The sequence below is a fragment of the Erinaceus europaeus genome, chromosome 17 (assembly GCF_950295315.1).
Source record: "Erinaceus europaeus chromosome 17, mEriEur2.1, whole genome shotgun sequence".
Taxonomy (NCBI): Eukaryota; Metazoa; Chordata; class Mammalia; order Eulipotyphla; family Erinaceidae; genus Erinaceus; species Erinaceus europaeus.
In genome coordinates, this window is record NC_080178.1 from 42,248,793 (window position 1) to 42,270,109 (window position 21,317).

At 42.5% G+C, this 21,317-nt stretch overlaps 1 non-coding gene across 1 annotated transcript; it reads left to right on the forward strand.

Annotated features, from left to right (window-relative positions):
- The first annotated feature begins 13,244 nt into the window (after nt 1–13,244).
- LOC132534184 (small nucleolar RNA SNORA3/SNORA45 family) lies at nt 13,245–13,370 on the forward strand. Its single transcript, XR_009545857.1, has one exon. It is a non-coding gene; the product is annotated as a small nucleolar RNA SNORA3/SNORA45 family (small nucleolar RNA).
- The last annotated feature ends 7,947 nt before the right edge of the window (nt 13,371–21,317 follow it).

Below are 21,317 nucleotides of genomic sequence, written 5' to 3' on the forward strand. Positions count from 1 at the left end.
CCCTGCTACCAGGACAACTGGGAAGGAGACACAGGCAATGGTGAGAGGCCTTCCTCAAAACTGTGAAAAGGAGACAAGGACAGTGACCCCCGCCCCCAGTACCTGCTCCCCTTCCCCCAGCCTGTTCTTCTCCTATCACTCACTGCCACAAATGATGGGCCCTACATGAGAGAGGGGGAGGAAATGCCTTCCACCAAAATCAGAACATCTCCTTTAGAAGAGATTGTATCCCAGTGGGAAAGATAGCATGGTGGTTCTGCAAAAGACTTGCATGTCTGAGACTCTGAAGTCCCAGGTTCAATCCTCTGTACCAGAAGGAGGAGTTATCCATGGGTTACCCAGGATTACAATTTGTTAATTGGCCGTTTAGAATATTTGTGGCCTCAGGAGATAGCGCAGTGGTTCTGCAAATGACTTTCATTTCCTTTATGTTCCAGTTTGATTCCCAGATCCACTATAAGCCTGAGCTGAGCTCTGGGCAAAAAAACAAACAAAAAAAAAGTTTGGTATATTGAGGCTTTGATAGCATCTGAAGGGATAGGCTCCATCTGTTTTGGCAAGTTCTCACATTTTAAGTCAGGCACTTGTTGACTTTCCCCATTGACAAATGAACATAAGACAAATGATCATCAGCCTTTCGCCTTTCCGAGGCTAGCTGTTAACCTCCATGGCCTGGGGCTGGAGGCTTTGCTTGTGGGTGGTGAGTAGAGACAGAGGGCTGAGGAGAGGGGACAGGTGCCCTCTGAGAGGATGGTCTGGGCTGGTTCCTTGCTGGATGTCTCACTTTGTCCAGCACCCATTACCCATGACTACTCAGCCCCATCCCTAACTGACCACCCAGTTACCCAGGATTCTCCAACTCTGTTCTTTACTGACTCTCCCACTTACCCATGATTCCTCATCTCTGTTCTTAATTGACTCTCCCACTTATCCATAACTCTCCAGCTCCATTCTTATATGACCACTCCATAAGCCTGGGATGGAAAGCCACTCTCCCTGCTTCAAACTTGTTATTTCCAAAGAGAAATACCCTGTCATCTGATCCACCCAGACTTCCCCACCCTCCACAAAAGGAAAACAAAGCTTCCTCGAGTAGAGGCAGACTGCAACACCGTTGGTAAATATATAACAGGCAACACAAGTGTCCCCACACTAAACCCAGATCTCTATCCTCTGTAGAGTTCCCTTGGCAATCCCCACTCATTTGCATGAAGCCCTACAGATCCCCAGATCAGAGTGGAGGAAATGGGGAAAGGAGACAACTTGGAACCCCAGAAGGCAATTACTTGTCAAAATCTTTGGCATCTTCATCTCACTGCTGCTTCAGCACATCTTTATTCCATTCTTTCTGTAGGCTTAAATTGATTTTCTTTGTTCATTCCTGTTCTTTCTGCTAAATTCTGGGAGGGAAGGCAAGAGTATGACTCCATCCACTGAAACCACCTCCCCCCAAGTCCTCTGTCCTTTGGATTCAGTGGGAAATCTGGTTTTGCTCTCACTCTTTGAAATAAGAGGTAAAGGCAGATGCCAGGTGGTGGTGCACCTAGTTGAAAGCACACATTACAGTGTGCAAGACCCAGGCTCAAGCCTCAGGTCCCCAGCTTCAGGGATGAAGTGCAACAGGTATCTCTCTGCCTCTCTCCCTATCTCTATCCAAAATAAATAAGATTTTTCAACAAAAAAAGAAATAAAGAGAGAAAGAAAGAAAGGAAGGAAGGAAGGAAGAAAGAAAGAAAGAAAGAAAGAAAGAAAGAAAGAAAGAAAGAAAAGAGTCAATGACATGAGCAGAACCATGGAACCCTAGTTCTCTGACAACTGAGGAGTCCAGATCTTTTAGCCAAAATCTTCTTTCTGTCAATGAATCTCCACTCAAAGATGCTCGTTTTCATTAACTTATCTAAAACGTCATCTCATAGGGTGGCATGTGACAAGCAACAGCCTCAGAGGGTGACTGGGGAGAGTCAGATGAGAACTAGGGTGGGATGAGCTAGGGCCAGTCATGGACTCTCCATGTGTCCACCCATGTTTCTAGTAAGGTGTCTAGAGGGAGAGGGGAGGAGAGGCAGAGAAAGGAGGAGAGGGTTATGGTGGGGAAGGAAGGCCCAAGCCCCTTACTATTCTTGGTTTTTCTGTAGCATGTGTTTGTCTTGTTGCTGACTTTCAATGTGGCTTGGGATCATTTTTCTTTTGTCTCCTTCAGTGGCTTCCATCTCTTCTTCCATACAGTCTATGCTTCACTGCATCTTTCTCATTTTTCCCAACAATGGTGAAGTGCTCATGGGCTCATAAACGGGCAGTCTGTAAAGTCGGTGTTTCAGCCAGAACAGAGAGGGCCAGAGTGAAGGCTGAAGCTTTGGGGTACACTGACAGGCCTACTGTTAGAGGAAGGAGCCAGGGCACCCCAAACTCACATGGGGAAACCAGGTAGATGGGTGGGGGCACAGTATTCTATCATCCACACACCAACATTCTAGGTAGGAATTTTACAATGCTAGGTAGCAGTTTGTAGTTCTCAAAAAAGCAACCATCACTTTCCTGGGCTTCTAGGGATTTTTTTATATACCTCTTTTTCATCACATTTGTCCTTTCAGAGTTGAGCTTTTTAATCTACAATCCTGATAACTGGAAGAAGAGGAGGTAAAGGCACAGTTTATTCTAATGTTGACCAAAATCATCATAACATGTCTACCAAGTAATAGTGAGAATAAGTGCCTAGGAAATAAAAGCTGGTACTTCCTTCTGGAAGCTTCCATTGCACTTGATGGAGACAGAACTTGGGGCCAGGTGGTGTCTCATCTAGGAGAGCACACATGCTGCCATGTGCAAAGGCCTGAGATCAAGTTCTGAACCTGCAAATGAGACACTTCACAAACAGTGGAACAGTGCTGCAGGTATCTCTCCTGCTCTCTCTTTCTCTCTTTCTCTCTCTCTCTCTCACACACACACACACATACACACACATACACACACAGACAGACACACACATACACACATTCTATATATAAAAAAAAATGACTGTCAGAAATGGTGGAGCATCAGAGGCACCAAGCCCCAGATAACCATAGTGACAAATAAGGAAGGGATGGGAGGAAGATACTAGCTTTATGGAGGCAGAAACTATCTCCATTTGGGGGAGTCTTTCCCAGAGAAGTTTCCTTCACTGCTCTCCTAACATCCTCCCTGACCCAAATGCTCATCCTCAGTCCAAATGTAACCAAACACTCTCTTTCCTCAGGACTGGGAAATGAGAGGAATGTTCATCCCAGGAGAATGGCAGGTATGAACATGGGGAAGCCTTTCCATGATGGCCTGGACCCTACTTCCAGTCTGGGCCCCCACACTCCTGACCCTGGTCTTGGACCCCCAACAGACTGATCATAAACCTACACTGGGAAGGGTCCCTGCATTATACTGGCCCCTTCTTCCTCTACTGACACAACTGACCACCTGAAATGGCACCTGAAAATGTGTGGCTGTCTATATTCTGCCCTGCACTCATGCAACAGAGAAGAGTAAACCCTCCATTCATCCTCCAAACCCCTCCCCAATGCATTTATATAAGCTGTGAGGAGATCAGAAAGTAGCATCAGCTCCAAAACATAGTGCACCAAACATGCCTTTAGTCTGTTCCTGGAAACCTGGCCATGACCCAAACTTCATTCTCACATGAAATGCCTGATTTGGCACACTGCCAGGCAGACATGTGCGGGACATCTGCAGTGGCCTTGTCTTGTCTGCTGCCCCCACTGCACCCCCTCTCAGTCAAAGCATTGCACTACCTGGTTCTTGAAAACTGCTTCCTTCTCCTTAAGCATTTAATAGCTCCATACAGTCTGCTCAACCTCTAATATTTTTTTTATTTGTTTGTTTTTTCACACTGTAATATACCACACTGTAGACCTTGGCATGCTGCATGCACAGATACCATAGCTCCTATAATGACATGATGGATCTATTCCTACCTTTTGCTTTCTTACCTTTACACTACTTTGTGTGCTCCCAAGAGTTTATTTCTCAAAGAGTGTGTTTGCTAAAAGGACATATGAGCAGCCATTGGCATGATGGTTTTGATAGGCTAAGCCCCTTGGTTTGCAGGAGTGGCCACAATTCTGCTTGATCAGAAGTTCTAGTGCAGGGAGGTTTTGAAGAGCCACCTGGGCATGTGAGGTGATCTGGTGTTGCAGTGAAGCCAGGGAAACTGTGATGGTGTCTATGGTGAGCTGGAACTTGTCCTTGAAGTCTTGTGCTCTTAAGAGACTATTATCCAAGACTCCTCTGGCCACCAAATGTAAAGTTAGAGATATGAAAAGTTGTTGTAGGGTAAACATCTGAGACCACTCAAGGCCAGCTGAGTGAAATTTGAGTCTTTATTTTAAAATATTTATTTGTTTATTACCTTTTGTTGCCCTTGTTTGTTTTTTACCATTGTAGCTATTATTATTGCTGTTATTGCTGTTGTCATTGCTTGGTGGGACAGAGAGAAATGGAGATAGGAGGGGAAGACAGAGACAGGGAGAGAAAGACAGACACCTACAGACCTGCTTCACTGCCTGTGGAATGACTCCCCTGCAGGCGTGGAGCTGGGTGTGCGAACTGGGATTCTTCCCCCAGTCCTTGTGCTTTGCACCATGTGCGCTTAACCCATGGCACTACTGCCTGACTCCCAGAAATTTGAGAGCCTTTATTAAGCCAGATGGTGACTACACTCAACAGCTAAAAGTACTGCTCAGAATGCTGTCTGGAGCTCAGTGTAGCACAGCCATTTTAGGGGCAGGTGCAGGAAGCAAGCTAGGTTACAGAAGCCCAACATGCGGTTGTTAGGGTGGTCTGTTGCTGCAGTCAGGACAACCCTTATGAAAGCAATCAACAATTAATAATTTCAAAACACTAATAGCTACTTTTGTTAGCAAAGTGGTTAAACAGGTTCAGGTTAAGTCAAGATGGAGTCAGTTATGTTAAGGAAGTGGGGAGCCTGTCACATTCCCCACTGGTTTTAGGAGATGATACCTAAAATCTTTGGTCTACCTTGAAGATCATCTTTGCCTGGTTCGATATTTTTAGTAATAGTATCCAATGATACATTTCTGGTTTTTAACTTGAATACTTGAATTCAATTCTAGGAATGGGTCAAAATGTTTGTCTGTTCACTGGACCTGAATAGAACACTAGGAGAATTCTCAGTTCTGAGCAGCACCACAGCCAGCCTGATAATTCTGAAATAAGTCTGTCTCCTGGGAGTGAGAGTCTGGACTTGGTTATGTGAAGTTACAGACTTAGAATTGTTCTCTTTTTATCCTGAGTCTGACTGTGACCTGCCTTTTCTAAATTGATGTCTAAAAAGGTACTCTAATGCAGGATGGGTGAGGATGACTTTGGGTTTTGGTTTCAGTTTGAACGTGCTTTTTCCAGCTCTGTCACCAGATCCAGTACAGTGGTGTCAGAGTGGTATGTACTTGGCAGAGAACTTTGGAGGCCAGTGTTGATAGCCTCGTGGAACCTGTGGGGCATTGCACTCACCTAGGGAAGGAAGGAACACTGTTTGGATGTTTCTTTGAAGCTTCTGTGTTTGTATACTTGAATCGACAGTGTGAGGATTCTGGAGACTAAAAAGAGATGAGAGTAACGCCTGGTCTATAGTCCAGGACCTGGATAACTCACAGGCTCCATGGAAGCAACACCAGTGGAAGGCTTTCTTGGGAGCTCAGTGACAAAAGCCTTGAGCTTACCATCCAATAAAAAATTTTCTCCCTACTCTTTTCCCTGATCCAGCTTTCTTATCTTTCTTCCAGCTATGACACAAAATCCCCCAGATAGCCTGGGTCCACCTGTATATTAGATGTCAGGCTCAGGAAAAAATACCTTACTTTTTTATATTTATTTTCCATTTTGTTGCCCTTGCTGTTTAACATTGTTGTGGTTATTAATGTCATTGTTGTTGGATAGGACATAAAGAAATGGAGAGCAGAGGGGAAGACAGAGGGGGGAGAGAAAGACAGACACCTGCCTCACAACTTGTAAAGTGACTCCCCTGCAGGTGGAGAGCCAGGGGTGGAACCGAGATCCTTATGCTGGCCCTTAACGCTTTGCACAAATTGCGCTTAACCCACTGTGCCACCATCCGACTCCTGCAAAAATTCCTTCTATCTTCCTCTAAGATGGCTCAGAGAAGGTGGGTTCATTATATTACAGAAATGATTCCCAAAGCACAAGACTTGAGCCAATATTTGGTGCATTAGAGGACTTTATTACATCAGTGTATAAGAGACTCCAGGTCACTCTGGGAATTTCTCTCTGTACCTTTGAAAAGCACACAGTTTTATTGAGGTCCTACTCCACAGTGGAGTGGAGAGAGCAGGTTTGTTTCACTATTACAAAGTAGGCAGAAACAGACAAAGGCAATCTTTCCGGTAATCGCTATACACCTTCCTTATCTGTGGTGTGGGTAAAGAAAGGGAAGAACTAGTGCCTGGCATGCATCAGTCTAGAGACAGCTCAATTTACTCCCTAGTCATCAGTTTTCCTTTAGCACTGCTGTCTGGGGCCCATTAGCTTAGCAATGTGGAGGGGAGGGAGGGAGGGGTAACAACTACAGCAACTGTTTTAATTGCCAGGAGAGCAAGTACAAAGGAAATGCAGTCTGAGGCTATGTCTCCATATCAGAGAAGAAAGGCACTTCTTCACCAGGTACATAGACTAAAGTATCCACATGGGGTAAATCAGGAGAGTATGCACTGTTGGTATGCTTCTAGTTCTGCTTCTGGGGTCTATTCTGTTACATTGCTTGACATTGTGGTCTATTTACATGGTCATTCTGTTACATTGGTTTGGTCTTGCTCCCCCTGCCTCCGGGAGATTTTGGTTTAGTCCTTGCTAGTTCTGGGCTTCTTCCTTCTCCCTGCCCCCAATTGTAAGTACTTCCTTGGTTCCTGATGTGGTGGCCAGGAGGAGAGAGATGGGGGAGCCCATTGTGTTGTGATTAGGTTGTTGGACTGTTTGCCTGCTCATGAATAAAGATTAAACTGCGTTCTCAGCTCAGCCATTAGTTTCTGGTCATCTATGTCTCCCACCCGTGAAGCCAGCCCAAAGAAAACAACAATGCACTCTGTGATCATCTATTTCTCATAATAATTATTCTTAATAGCTACATCTTATTTCATTGTAAATATATATATATATATATATATATATCACAACTTTCTCAGCCACTCCTCTGTTGCTGGGCACCTGGGTTGCTTCCAGGTTTTAGCTATTACAAATTGTGGTGCTGAACATAGGTGTACACGTATATTTTGGTTGGGTGTTACGGAGTCCTTGGGGTATATCCCTAGGAGAGGAATTACTGGGTCATATGGAAGGTCCACCTCTATCCTTGTGTGGGCTCCTCAGGCTGCTCTCCACAGTGGGCGGACTAGTTTACATTCCCAACAGCACTATAGGAGGTCTCCTTTGTCTGCACAATCTCTCTAGCATTTTTGCTGCTGTCCTTTTTGATGCATGCCACTCTTACAGGGGTGAGGTGGTATCTCAGTGTTGTCTTTGTTTGCATTTCTCTGACAATCAGTGACCTGGAACAATTTTTTCATACATTTGCTGACCTTTTGGATCTCTTCTGTAGTGAGTATTCTGTTCATCAACTCTGCCCATTTTTGAATGGGCTCATTTGCTAACACATTTCTAATAGTGACTTATTCTTTTAAATATTAAATCTCCTAAAAGCTTAGACCAGGGAGTACAGATGCAACTGGTGGCATTATTTTCTAAGATAGAACTATATATAAATAACATTAAAGGACATAATTTAAAGGACATAAATTTTGGTGAGGTTTTCTATGATATGAAATCTTAACAATGGGATTTTCAAAGTTAACCCAATTGCCAAATAATTTGTTTATAGCAAGAGATTGCCTTCTTTTTAAAAAATTTATTTATTTATTTATTTATTTCCTTTTGTTGTCCTTGTTGTTTCATTGTTGTAGTTATTATTGATGTTGTTGTTGTTGGATATGACAGAGATAAATGGAGGGAGGAGGGGGAGGCAGAGAGGAGAAGAAAGATAGACTCCTGCAGATCTGCTTCAGTGCCTATGAAGCGACTCCCCTGCAATTGAGGAGCCGGGGGCTTGAACCAGGATCCTTATGCTGGTCCTTGAGCTTTGCACCACCTCCACTTAACCCGCTGTGCTACTGCCTGGTTCCCGAGATTGCCATCTTAAACTCTGAGACAGCAGGAACCTTCCCCTTTCCCTATAAATCCAGTATTTTCTTTCTTTTTTTAAATTTTATTTTATTTATTCCCTTTTGTTGCCCTTGTTGTTTTATTGTTGTAGTTATTATTGTTGTTGTCGTTGTTGGATAGGACAGAGAGAAATGGAGAGAAGGAGGGGAAGACAGAGAGGAGGAGAGAAAGATAGACACCTGCAGACCTGCTTCACCGCCTGTGAAGCGACTCCCCTGCAGGTGGGGATCCGGGGTTAGAACCAGGATCCTTATGCCGGTCCTTGTGCTTTGCGCCACCTGCGCTTAGCCCGCTGCACTACAGCCCGACTCCCATAAAGCCAGTATTTTCTCCAGTTCTTAAATCTTAAGGGTGGGGCTCACTTTCTGGCATGCTTCTCTCAAGTCATACCAACTAATACTGCATCTGCGGATCTAACCTAATCAATGCAAGGAGTACCACCTCAGCTTGTTTCACGTTGGACTGTGTTCAGAGATGTCAGGTGTTGAATGTTACCGAGCTAGCTTCACAGGTGGAAGAGAGAGACGACTAGGGACTCATGGCTGAGTGGTACGCAGTTCAGTCTTTATTCATGTGGAATGCAGTGCAATCTAAGCTATCTCTAATCACAATCCTGTCCTTATATATCCTGAGGTGGAACTGTCAGGTCAGAAGAGGATGTACCTAGGATAGGGGGTGGGGAGGAGGAAAAAGCCCGAACCAGTGAGGATTAAACCAATGCCCTGGAGGCAGGGTGGTGGTTAGTTAACAGTGTTATGTAAATAGACTGCAGTGTTAAACTGTTAGGGTGGTGCTTAGTTAAGCAGGATTAGAGACAGAGGCTTTAAGCAGGGGGGAGCTAGTTTACTGCCCAACAGAATGTCAAATCTTCAGCTTCATTACCCTGGTGAGACCTTTCCTAGCTCATAGGACTCCTTAATTCCATTTAGGGTGGTGCACTTCTTAACAAAGTCTCAAGACCTATATATAGACCAGGGCCCATGAACACATGCATCTATAAAGTAAGAGGAAATAAATACCTTTAAGCAAAAGTGCACAATAGTTTGCAGTGAGTCAAAAATGCAGCAAAGCAGAAAGATCTAAAAAGACACCATAAAGTACCTAATCAAATAGTTTCTACTTAGACCTAGATGCCCTCTTCCCTCCATCACTCCAAAGCTCACTTTGTCAAAATAAGGACTACAAAAGCTGAATAAGGGCATGAGATGGGCATACTTTAATGATAACTCTTTAGTCACTACCAGGACATCCCATCTCCTGGGACTCTAGTCAGGGAGTCCTGGGATTCCCACAGAGACATGATGGGCCTAGACCTCTAAGTGATCTCTCTCACCACTGTCACTGGTCATCTCCATCAGGAACAACATAATAGACCCCTTTGTGGACCAATTATGTTGAGGACCTTGCAATCAAGCTGGATCAACAATGGTAGGACTATTATTCCATTCTCCAAATGGAGGTTGGATAACTTACTCTACCTATCACCAGAGGAAGATGGGTTCTGAAATTAATGCAGCCCAGAGTGTTCCTAGTAGTGACCACAGAATGTGAACTCAGACCTACAGGGATACAGACGTTACAACAGACTTCTGTGCTGAATATGGGCTCCAGATCAAACCGGTAGGGTTTGTAGTTAAGAATATTTATATACTTTTCCCATATTTGGAAGCTACTCTCTTCCCTGATCCAGCTTTCCAGTCCATTTTCCAACTATGACACCATCTCCCCAGAGAAGTTGGGTCCACCTGCATCTCAGATGTCAGACTCAGGCAAAAACTAATAGTCATGGGACCCTTGGAATATACCTAAAATAGGCCTACCTGCTTTTTCTAAAACAGAGACCCCAAAGTTTCATCTGTAATATTTTTGCCTTTAGGCTCATGATTAGTCAAATATTTGATCTACTTTATATCTTAACTCTTCTTCAGCCACCAAGTTCCAGATGATACCATGATGCCAACCTGACCTCTCTGAGCAGATGACACCATCAGGTGTCATGGAGCCCTGCCTCCCCAGGCCCTTCCCCTGCTAGGGAAAGAAAGAGACACGCTGGGAGTATGGATCAACCTGCCAATGCCCATGTTCAGTGGGGAAGCAATTACAGAAGCCAGACCTACCTTCTGCACCCCATAATGACCCTGGGTCCATACTCCCAGAGGGGTAAAGAATAGGAAAGCTATCAGGGCAGAGGGTGGGATACAGAGTTCTGGTGGTGGGAATTGTGTGGGATTATCCCCTTCTTATCCTATGTGCTTGTCAATATTTCCATTTTATAAAGTAAAATTATATAAATTTTAAAAAAGCCTTCAGAATTGTGTGGAATTATACCCCTCTTAAGCCCACAATCATTATTAAATCATTGTCAATCATTATTAAGTCAGTGATATAAATAAAATTTTTAAAGAAATTAATTTTTTAAAGTATTTTATTTTATTTTTGAGAGCAATGCTGAGATAGTAATATACAGAGAGAAACACCAGAGCAGTGCTCAGGTCTTGCGAGAAATTGAACCTGTTACTTTTGGAACCTCAGACATGACAGTCTCTTTGCATAGCCACTAAGCTATCTAATCATGCCCAATGCTTTTAAAAGAAAAAAATATTAATGATGAGAGAGAGAGAACAAGAACATTGCTCAGAAAAGACCTCAGGCTTGCCAGGTCATTGATTTATGAACTTCACTACCTCCCATGCCACTGGAGGATCTGTCGTTAGTCAGATATGTGGAGTCCTGGGAGTCCTGAGATAGCCTGATCCAAGTGCCTTCTGCTAAAATCATCACTGTACCAAAGCCACACACTGTGGGCAGTTTGTCCTGACTCCCCCGTCTCCCAACTGCCTCATGACCCCTAATCTCTGACCTTACTGTAATTAGAACATAATCTTTCTCTCTTAGGAGCCTCAGTACTTGCTCCAACAGTCCTGAATCAAGCTCCAGGATGCTTTAACTACTGTTAATTTGCCAGGGAGACATTATGGCGGTTAATAATAATAATAATATCTGTCATGCCTGAGGCTCGAATGTCACTGGCTCAACCTTCAGCACCACCTTAAGCCAGAGCTGAAAAGTGCTCTGGCTAACTTTTTAAAAATTAATAAAAAATAGAGCACTTGAGAGTTTAGACTTATATTCCTACTTCTAGAATGACTTCATCCACTTGACCCAGCAGGAGCACTGCCTGAAGGACACCCATCACTCAGTCTCATAAATATGCATCAGGGCTGAATAGGGCGGCCCTGAGCAGAACATGGGGTGGGGCCTAGAAACCCATCCCAGGCCACATCCACCTGGCCTGAGGGGGCGTGGCCTGGATCAGCGCCCACTGGACCACTGGAGAACTCAACTGGCGCCTGCGCACCTGCCAGGGACTCTTTCACTGACAGGATGGGGGAGGCCAGTCTGGCTTCCTCTAGCATTTCAATTCCCATCTGAGTTTTTAAAAGTTGGGCTGTGAACATCCCTGTGCATAATGTGAAGGCTTTAACTACTGCATCGGAGATTACAGAGCCGAGCCGTGTAGTGGGCCACCAAGGCTGAGTGGGCTGGTCCACGGCCCAGACTCCAGCGTCTTCCAGGCGGCTGGGCACGTAGGTGTGGGCAGTGTTCCTGCACCGTTTGCGTAGGATCTGGGGTTGAGGGGAGAACCTCGGAGCCCACCTCTGCTGTCCAAGCACTGGTGGGCAGGGGTCCTGCGAGGAGAGGAGAGGCAAGGCGCTGCCTTCAGAGCCCAGCGATCACTCTCAGTCGTTGACTGGCCAGACACGTGCGGGCGGGCACGTGTCTTTGTCAGCAGTGTGGAGGCCACCCGCCCGCCCACGGAGGCTGGGAGCCCTTTGCCACACTGGTGACGGCAGGGGAACATGTCTGAGGGAGGTGTGGCGGTGGTGGTAGTGGTGGGAAGCTACATGCCTGCCTCCAAGAAGCAGAAGCTGAGCAGCAACTGGAACAGCAACCTGAACCTGTCCTGGGACAAGAATGTGAGTGCGGTGTGGTCTGGGAGTTCAGGGCTCTGGGTGTGCTCTGCTCCCATCCCACTGGCAGTGGGGGAGTCAGAGCAAGGACTCCTGGCTTTGTGAGTTTTTATAGACATTTATCACCCTTTCTCTTTCTTCCTTTCCCCTTCCTTCACCACCCGTGGTCACATTAAAAAAATAACAATGATAATTTTCTATATGAGACTGGAGCAGGAACCTGGCATGCGTGGAGTGGGGGATGGAACCTGCGAAGTGACTCCCGTGCAGGTGGGGAGTCGAACCTGGATCCAGGGGCTCAAACCTGGATCCTTCCACTGCTCCTTGTGCTTAGCGCCACCTGCGCTTAACCCGCTGCACTACTGCCCAACTCCCACATATATGTTTTGTTCTTTGCTTGTGATTGCTTTCAAAGAAAGGGTATAAATGTGGGATGGGGAGATAGCGTAATAATTATGCAAAAGAGACTGTCATGTCTGAGACTCCAAAGATCTCAAGTTCACTCTCCACACCACTGTAAGCCAGAGCTGAGCAGAAGTAAAAAGAAGTTGGGGGGGGTGACAGTGTGTGTGTAAGGAGAGCGTATAAATGTAATACATTTTTGATTTTTGAGTATTTGGGGAAGACAGACTTGGTTACATAAGTAATTACGTCCTTGGGGGAGACTGGTGGTGGCACACCTGATTTAGTGCCCATTATCTCCAAGTGCAAGTGCGAGGACCCAGGTTTGAGTCCACATTCCCCACCTCAGGGGCACACTTCACAAGCAGTGAAGCACATATTTCTCCCTTCCCTTCTCTATCTCCCCTTCCCCTCTCAATTTCTCTCTGTCTTGTCAAACTGGGGTAAAAAATGAAAACAAAAAAAGGCCACTGGAAGAGGTGGATTAGTAGTGCTGACACTGAACCCCAGCAATAACCCTGGGGGGAGGTGAAAACTTCTTCCTCAGTAGATTTTATTGATAAGTGGGAGGGATGACTGGTGATTTTAGTTGTTTTCCTCTACATCTGTTCCTTTTCCATCTTGGAGCTGTGGGTTATTGAAACTAGAGTCATTCTTGGGTACCATCTTTTGTCTTAGTGTGCTTGGGTCCTTGGAGTATCACTGCTGACCTTATTCTCTTGCTATGGCCCTCCTGGCATAGTCAACAGGGCAGGGACATGCATTACATTGATATGTACTAAAAATAGTGTCCACAAGAGGCCGATGTCAGGGCACTTCCTTAGTGGTTTGACCTCTAGGTTTGCATAAGAGACCTCCATTACACCAAGGTTACTTTGGGGAAGTTGGTAAGAAGCATTGCTATGTAAAGAGGAGTCAGAACTTTTGCTCAGTTGTCCACCCTGGACCTTGTGCAGAGTGCAGACACTGGAAAACGCTACCAGAATTAAGATTGGAGCTACTCCCATCCCTGATGTGGTGTGATAGGGCTGCTACAGGGCTCTGGAGGGAGAGCTCCCAAAGCCCACTGATGTCCTGAAGACCACATTCTTTAGCAGAAGGGCTGAGAAGCTGACTGAGGTGTAGGGGGAGCTTATGTCTTGTGAGTGTGAAAGCACACAGAGGAAGAGTCATTAAAAGTACTGATTTTGATTCAAAATCTTATGATGGTTTAAGAAAATAGAAAGCAAGTTTCAAGCAGTTTTCTAGATAAGTACTTGTCACCAAGCCTCTGAGTTAAGTGTTTGTAATAAAATGTTACCATGCAGCCAGTATTTGAAAATGTCATAACGGGGGGTGGGGAGCAGGTGGTGGGGCACCTGGCTGAGCACACACACTACCGTGGGTTCAAGCCCCTCGTCCCCCCACCACCAGCAAGGGGAGAGCTTTGCAAGAGCTGAAGTAGAGCTACAGGTGTCTGTCTCTGTCTCATCTCCCCTCTCAATTTTTCTCTATCTCTATTCAATATTAAATAAATAAAATAAAATAAATTTATTTAAAATGTCTTAACTGGACTGTTAAGTCTCTTTATGTATCAGAAAGTGATGGTATATAAAATACTGGCTTGTATTTTGGAAGAATGTTGTATGGAGAAATGGTCAAGTGGCTTACCCTGTTTTTGATTTCTAAAATACTCATATTTTTTCTTCATTTTTATTTTATAGGAAGGTCACAGCCAGCCACTGTTTGAGGTTCAGTTTAACTGGCGCAGTAAAGGTGGGGATCCATTAGTGTTCACAACAGTATGAAGCAAAAGAGTAAGTCTTCCTAGATGTGAGCTGGTAGATGCAGGTGTGTGCATAAATACTGAATTGTGATGTTTTTGAAGTTTATGTAGTTGGCTTGGCTGTTTTTTTGTATAAAGTTACGGGCTGAGGAGACAGCAAAATGATTATACAAAAGGCATTCATCCCTGACTCTTTAAGGACCCAGATAGAAACCCCAGCATCACCCATAGCTAGAGCTGAGCAGTGCTTTGGTCTTGGAGTATCAGTTATTGATTAAGTAAATTTAAATTTAAAAATATATATGATTATGCCAAGAGATTCTCCTTCCTGGTGCTGGGCTGTGGCATGCCTGGTAGAGCGTACTGTATAAGGACCCTGATCCAATTCGCCAACCCCCACCTACAGGGGGAAAAGCTTCATGAGTGCGGAAACAGTGCTGCAGGTGTGTTTATCTCCCCTTTCCTCTTAATTTCTGTCTCTTTCCACTATAACTTTTATTGATTCTATTTTCTATTTTTACCAGAGCACTGTTCAGCTCTGGTTTACAGTGGTGCAGGACATTGGAACCTCAGACATGAGAGTCTCTTTGCATAGCCATTATGCTGTCTGCCTCCACCCTAAATAAAAATTTTAAGAATATTTATTTGTTTATTAATGAGAGAGATAACCCGATTATCACAGTCATATGCATACTAGGATTGAACTCAGCACCTCTTGCCTGAGGTCCCAAGGCTTTAGCCACTGTGCCATCTCTCAGGCTAGTTTTTTAAAATTGTCCTAGCAAAGCTAGTATTAATGACTAAACATCATTTCTTTCATATTTCTCTGGATTTTCATGAGAGGTTTTTGTTCCTCTCATATTCCTTTTCATATCTGTAGAATTGTAAGCCTTTTGCTTTCTAAGTTTTAACGTATTTTTTATCATTTATAGAATGGAAAAATTGGCAAGACCATAGGATAAGAGGGGTACAATTCCACACAGTTACCACCACCAGAACTCTGTATTGCATCCCCTTCCTTGAAGACTTCCCTATTCTTTATCTCTCTGGTAATATGGACCCAGGATCATTATGGGGTGTAGAAGGTGGAAGGTCTGGCTTCTGTAATTGTTTCACAGGGGTGGAGATTCATACTTTCAGCCTATCATGAAAGAGATTTTTATATTTTATTATTTTGGTAGGGGTTAGATAGCATGATTATGTCTGAGGCTCTGAAGTCCCAGGTTCAGTCCCTGTGCCACCATAAGCCAGAGACAATCAGTACTCTGGTATATATATATATTATTGCTAGTTTTTTTTTACCATGTGCAGGGTACAATCCCCAGTCCCCACCTGCAGGTGGAAGCTTTACAAGCTATGAAGCAGTGATCCATGTCTCTCTTTACCCTAACCTGTCCTCTTCCTCTCAATTTCTCTGTCCTATCAAATAAATAAAGGGGGTGTGTGTGTGCACAAGACCAAAGAACTGAAGCTACTTCATTGTGGTGGGGGCACAGCAGCTTGCCATCCAAGTGAGCAATTTTTATCCTTGAATATGTGTTGTGTGTATTTGAAGAGAATGTGTATTCCAGGTTTTGGGGGTTAAGAGCTCTGAAAATGTCCAAGAGTTCTAGTCTGTCAATCTCTTCATTTAATTCTCTTTTTTCTTTGTTGATTCTGTGTTTTGTTGATCTGTCTAAGTGTGAGAATGGGGTGTTAAAGTCTCCCACTATTATTGTATTACTATTGTTGTGTTTTTGAAGTTCTTTGAGAAGGTGTTTGATTATATAGATGGTCCTTCATTGGGTGCATAAATGTTAGTAATTGTTATACCTTCTTGGCTGATTGGTCCTTTAATCATTATGTAATCACCTTGCCTATCTTTTATTACTTTATTTAATTTAAAATCTATTGTGTCTGAGATGAGAATGGCTGTTCCTGCCTTTTTTTTGTATTCCATTAGCCTGTAGGATAGTTTTCCATCCTTTTACTTTAAGTCTGTGTTTGTCTTGTTGGGTCAAGTTGGATTCTTGCAAGCAGCATATGGTTGGGTTATGTTTTCTGACCCATCATCCCACTCTGTGCCTTTTGATGAGTGAGTTTAAGCCATTGACATTTACTGATATTATGGATTTAATGTGTTGTAGTCCCATTGTTCAACAAGTTTTTATATGATATGTTGCAAGTATTATCCTTGGTTGAAACCTTTTTCATTCAGGGCTCGATAGATATCTTGCCATTCTCTTCTGGCCTTTAGAGTTTGGGTAGAGAAGTCTGCTGATCGTCTTATAGGTTTTCCCCTGCATGTGATTTTTTGTTTTTCTCATACAGCCTGTAGGATCCTTGCTTTGTCCTTACTTCTTTTCATTGTGACTATAATGTGTCTTGGTGTCTTCAGGTCTGGGTTGATTCTGTTTGGGACTCTCTGAGCCTCTTGGATCTTAATGTCCTTTCTGTTGTTCAGGTCTGGGAAGTTTTCTTCTATAATTTCTTCTAGAATGCTTGCTTCCCCTTCCTCTCTTTCTTCCTCTGGCAGGCAAACTACGCAAATGATACTTCTTTTGAGATCATCCCATATGTCTCTGTTGCTGTTTTCAGTGTCTCTCAATCTCTTTTTGAGCTCTTTCACCTATTTATTATTTTTCTCTAACTCATCCTCTGTCTGACTAATTCTGTTTTCTGCTTCTGCTAGTCTGCTTTCCCTTCCCTCAGCTGCTTTCTTCATTATAGCTATTTCAGCTTTCAGATCTCTAATTTCCTCAAGGTAGTTAGTATTTTCCTTGAGGGTCTCATCTCTTGTTTCCCTAAAGTGCTATTCCTTTCATCCAAAGCTGTTTTCATTTCTGTGATTACTAAATTTATTATTGCTTGCATGCTTTTTTTTATCTATTGTTACTTCTGTCTGATTTGTAGTTTCTTCTTGGCTCTTGTCTTCATTTATTGTATTAGCAGTTCTATTTGCTCTTGATCTACCCATTTTAATGTGTTTTTTATTTTTATGTTCTGTTGCTCCTCAGTTGCTTTGTTTTATGTACAAGCCACACTATACTAAATACCTTTATGACAAGTGCAATCACCACCCTCAGAAATTACAGTAGAAACTATAGCAATGACTGAAGCAGTATAACCAATACCAGTTAGTCCTACAATGTCTCCAGTTCAAGAAAAAATAGCAACCAAATCTAAATGAAAAAGAAAGAGAAAGGAAAAAAGGGATAGCAGGAATAGACAGTTATGCAAATCTACTGTCCACTATAGATTCTAGGAGTAGCAAGAGGGGAAGGGGAAGTAGAGCAGAGACACACACAAAGAGAGTCCGCTCTGAGTCAGTCTTCTTCCCTGAAAGTGTTCACAAATAAGTATCAGTGAATTCACAAGGTAGAGGGAGGAGCAAGGGAGAAAGGAATACAGTGGAAAAAAAAGAGAGAAAAGAAAAAAGTAGGAAAAAGAAAAAAAGCAGTGAAAGGAGAGTTGTGTATATATATTTTTTAATTGGCGTGAATGTGGGAGAAGGGTGATAGTGTATAGAGGAGGTATGAAAAGTGAGACAAGTTTCTCTCACAGTGGGTGGTAATTCTTGTCATCTAGCAATGGAAAGTATACTAAGAGTTAATTTTGATCACCTGAGGGGGGGAAGGGATATGCATGTATATATAATAGTATTTGTAAAATAAAATAGAGTAAAAAGCCCAAGCAATGTGTTTTCAGCTTGGATAGCTCCCTGTTAGCCTATGTACATTTAGTCTAGACACCTGATTGAGAAAGAAAACACAATACAAAACAAATATGAAAATTAAAACTTTCAAGCAGGCTGGGTGAGGCTTGCTTGATCAGCTAATTATCATTTGAATTTGTCTAAGTCCCTTAATCAGAGGAACAACAGAAATAGCCTAGAAATCTGGAAGCAGGGTTAATGGCACCCCTGAGGGCCAGGAATCTTGGTAAAGAAAGAGCTCCACGGGGAGCCTTCTAGCAGCAGCTCCCTACCCCTGGGGTCTGGTTATGGGGAGAGGCATCTAAGAGAGTTAATCAAGAAATATACTTCCTTATTTTTTACCCAAATTGAATTATAATCACCTCCATGGTCTACCTTTAGGATGCCTCCTTGCTTGTCCCACTGAAGGCCAGGATTTCAAGGCTTTCTAGCAGTTGATGTCAGCGCCCACAGGTGCTGCTACATTCCAGTCACCATGTTGGCTCTTCCCCCTGTTACTAAGTTTTAATATTGGAGGCTAGATTATTAATCCATCTGTGTAACATTACCAGAAAAATTTGAAAAAAATCAGTACATAAGGTAAAGACAAAAATAGCAGCTATCAGAAATTCTTAGGACATTTGATATTAGGATGAAAGTATTGAAAGAGTTTTCTATAGCTTTGGCTATACTGTTACAACAGAAGAAACTACTGGCTGGTGCAAGTTGTAAAGTCATTGTCAAATGATTTGCATAATACCTTAATTTTCAAAGTTCAGGTAGCACCTGTGTATATCCTGCTTTTTCCTAAGATGCATACACACCTATGGTGAAGTTTGGTTTATAAATTAAGCACAGTAAGAGATTAATAGCAATAACAAAGGGACAGTTGCAATATTACTGTAATAAAAGCTGTGTTTCTCTGCCACCAAATAGCATGTAATTTCTTATCAGAATTGGCCATGGCATAACAAATTACTGGAAAGGGTAATTTCAGATGAGATTTCATAGTCCATTTACAATGTTCTTGCACCCATTTACAAATCAGAAGTAAAAAACGCAATAGAATGATAGTACACTCATTTTTAAGAGGTGACTTTTCTAAAGGTAGAAAGGTTTCTTAGGACAATTTGACTACTCAGTGGCCTTACTTTGATAATTTGATGGTTTTAAAAATAGGTTTATACAGATGTTTGCACTGGGCAATTGGGTTGGCAAACTCTATGTTTGGGATTTAGAAGCTGAAGATCCTCACAAAGCTAAGCAAGTATTTAGAAATTCATAATTTCTATCCTTTTCTCTAAAATGTTTTATCACTTTAGAGATTCTTATATCATTCCAGAGTTATTTTGATGCACCTATTTAGTTTTTACCAAAGCACTGCGCAGCTCTGGCTTATGGTGGTGCTATGGTTTGAACACTGGGGCCTGGAGCCTCAGGCATGAAAATCGTTCACACAACTACTATGGTGTCTCCCCAGCCCTACTTTTTTGTTTTTTTAGTTGCTTTTCAGGAGTATAGTGAAGGAAAATTAATTTTCTATGTAAGTTACACAGTACATCTTAAATTTAAAATATGCTCATTTTGCACAGAAGTCTTTGTGTGAAGTCTGTTTTGTTTTGAATGCCTTCTACATGAGGTGGAACATTGTTCACTGTCTCATTCACAATTTTAAGTGAGTTAGATGTAAATGAATGAAACTCGACAGCATTCTGCATGAATAGTATAACCTGTTGTCATGTTTTCTCCCTAGATGTACAACATTGTCTCATCATAAATGTGGGGTTGCTATTTGTCAAACCAGTTTTAGCAGAGACAGCGGCATGCTCATAGCTATTTGTGACAATGGCAGTATTTGACGATGGGACCGACTTCCATAAAATACCTTTTCCTAATCAAAATTAACGTGTATTTTCTGTGTACAGGAGAACTAATATATCTGGCTATTAAGGGTACTTAGAGCCATTGTTGTCTATCAGCATTCAACCAATGTGAGCTGAATGTAGTGATGTTTACACTGTTCACATTCTTTATACTGTCTCCTGCTCAGATTCTACTGCTTTTAATAAAATTTTATTTTTGTAAAATTGTGTTGCTTCATTGTGATGCAAAGAAAGGTTGAAAGTAATAAATGTATGACTTACCTTTTTGTAATGATCTTTACTTTTGTAGTTCTTTTTCCTGAGAGGACATAAATTGTGGTTCTGCCAGTCCAAATAAAGGTTGGATCATTTACTTCTAAACAAAACAAAAAAAACACATGAGATTTTGCTGCCACCATGTGCTAACCTTGGATAAGTATCTTAGAATTTGTTCCAGTTTCCTTATGTATGGAATAATAAGCTTCATAGGGTTATTGTATCCATCCAGTCAGTTAACACATGTAAAGTAACTGGAATGTAGCCTACACTAAACCGTAAATACATTTTTAAGTTTATTAAAAATTTTAGTTTTAAAATTTTGTCAGCATGGCTGCACTACTCTGACCTGACTTTCAAATAGACTCATCACCAATGCTTTCCTCCAATGCAGAGGGAGCTGGGCTTGAACCTAGGTTCCAGGCATGTCAGAGCATCCCAGTATTAATCTATTTTATTTATTTATTTATTTATTTATTTTAACCAGAGAACTGATCAGCTCTGGCTTTTGGTAGTGTGGGTGACTGAACCTGGGTCTTTGGAGCCTGAGGCATAACCATTATGACCTTTGCATAACCATTATGCTATCTCCCCCCACCCACACCACACTACTAAAGTGAGTTATTTTGATGGCCTGCAAATTCTAATATATATATAATTTTATTAGTGTTCCCTGAGGAATAAACTCTGGGCTGTGAGTGTACCCAAGCCCATTTTTTTCTTTCCATTTATCTAGAGAGACACCTAGCACCATGCCACCATTCATGGAGCTCTCCCGCCACTCCTCCCACTCTCCATGTGCTCTCTGGTACTCCTGTTTTATACCTGGTTTGAACACAGGACCTCACATCCAATAAGCTCATCTATTTCATGAGCTATTTCCTGACTACAGTTGAATACAAAATATTTAGTAATATGTAAAATATTGCCATAGGACTTTTAGTGGGAATATTAAAGAAGGAATGAACTTAGAAGTAGAAACAAATGCAGAAGGCTAACAATGATGTCAAGTATGCCTAAAGTGAATTATTTCATCTGTTAATTGGTTAAGAATAATTGGTTGAGGATATCATAGAGCTGACAATCGCTGTTTTATCCCAAAGGCAACATGATTTTTCATATATTTATGTTTA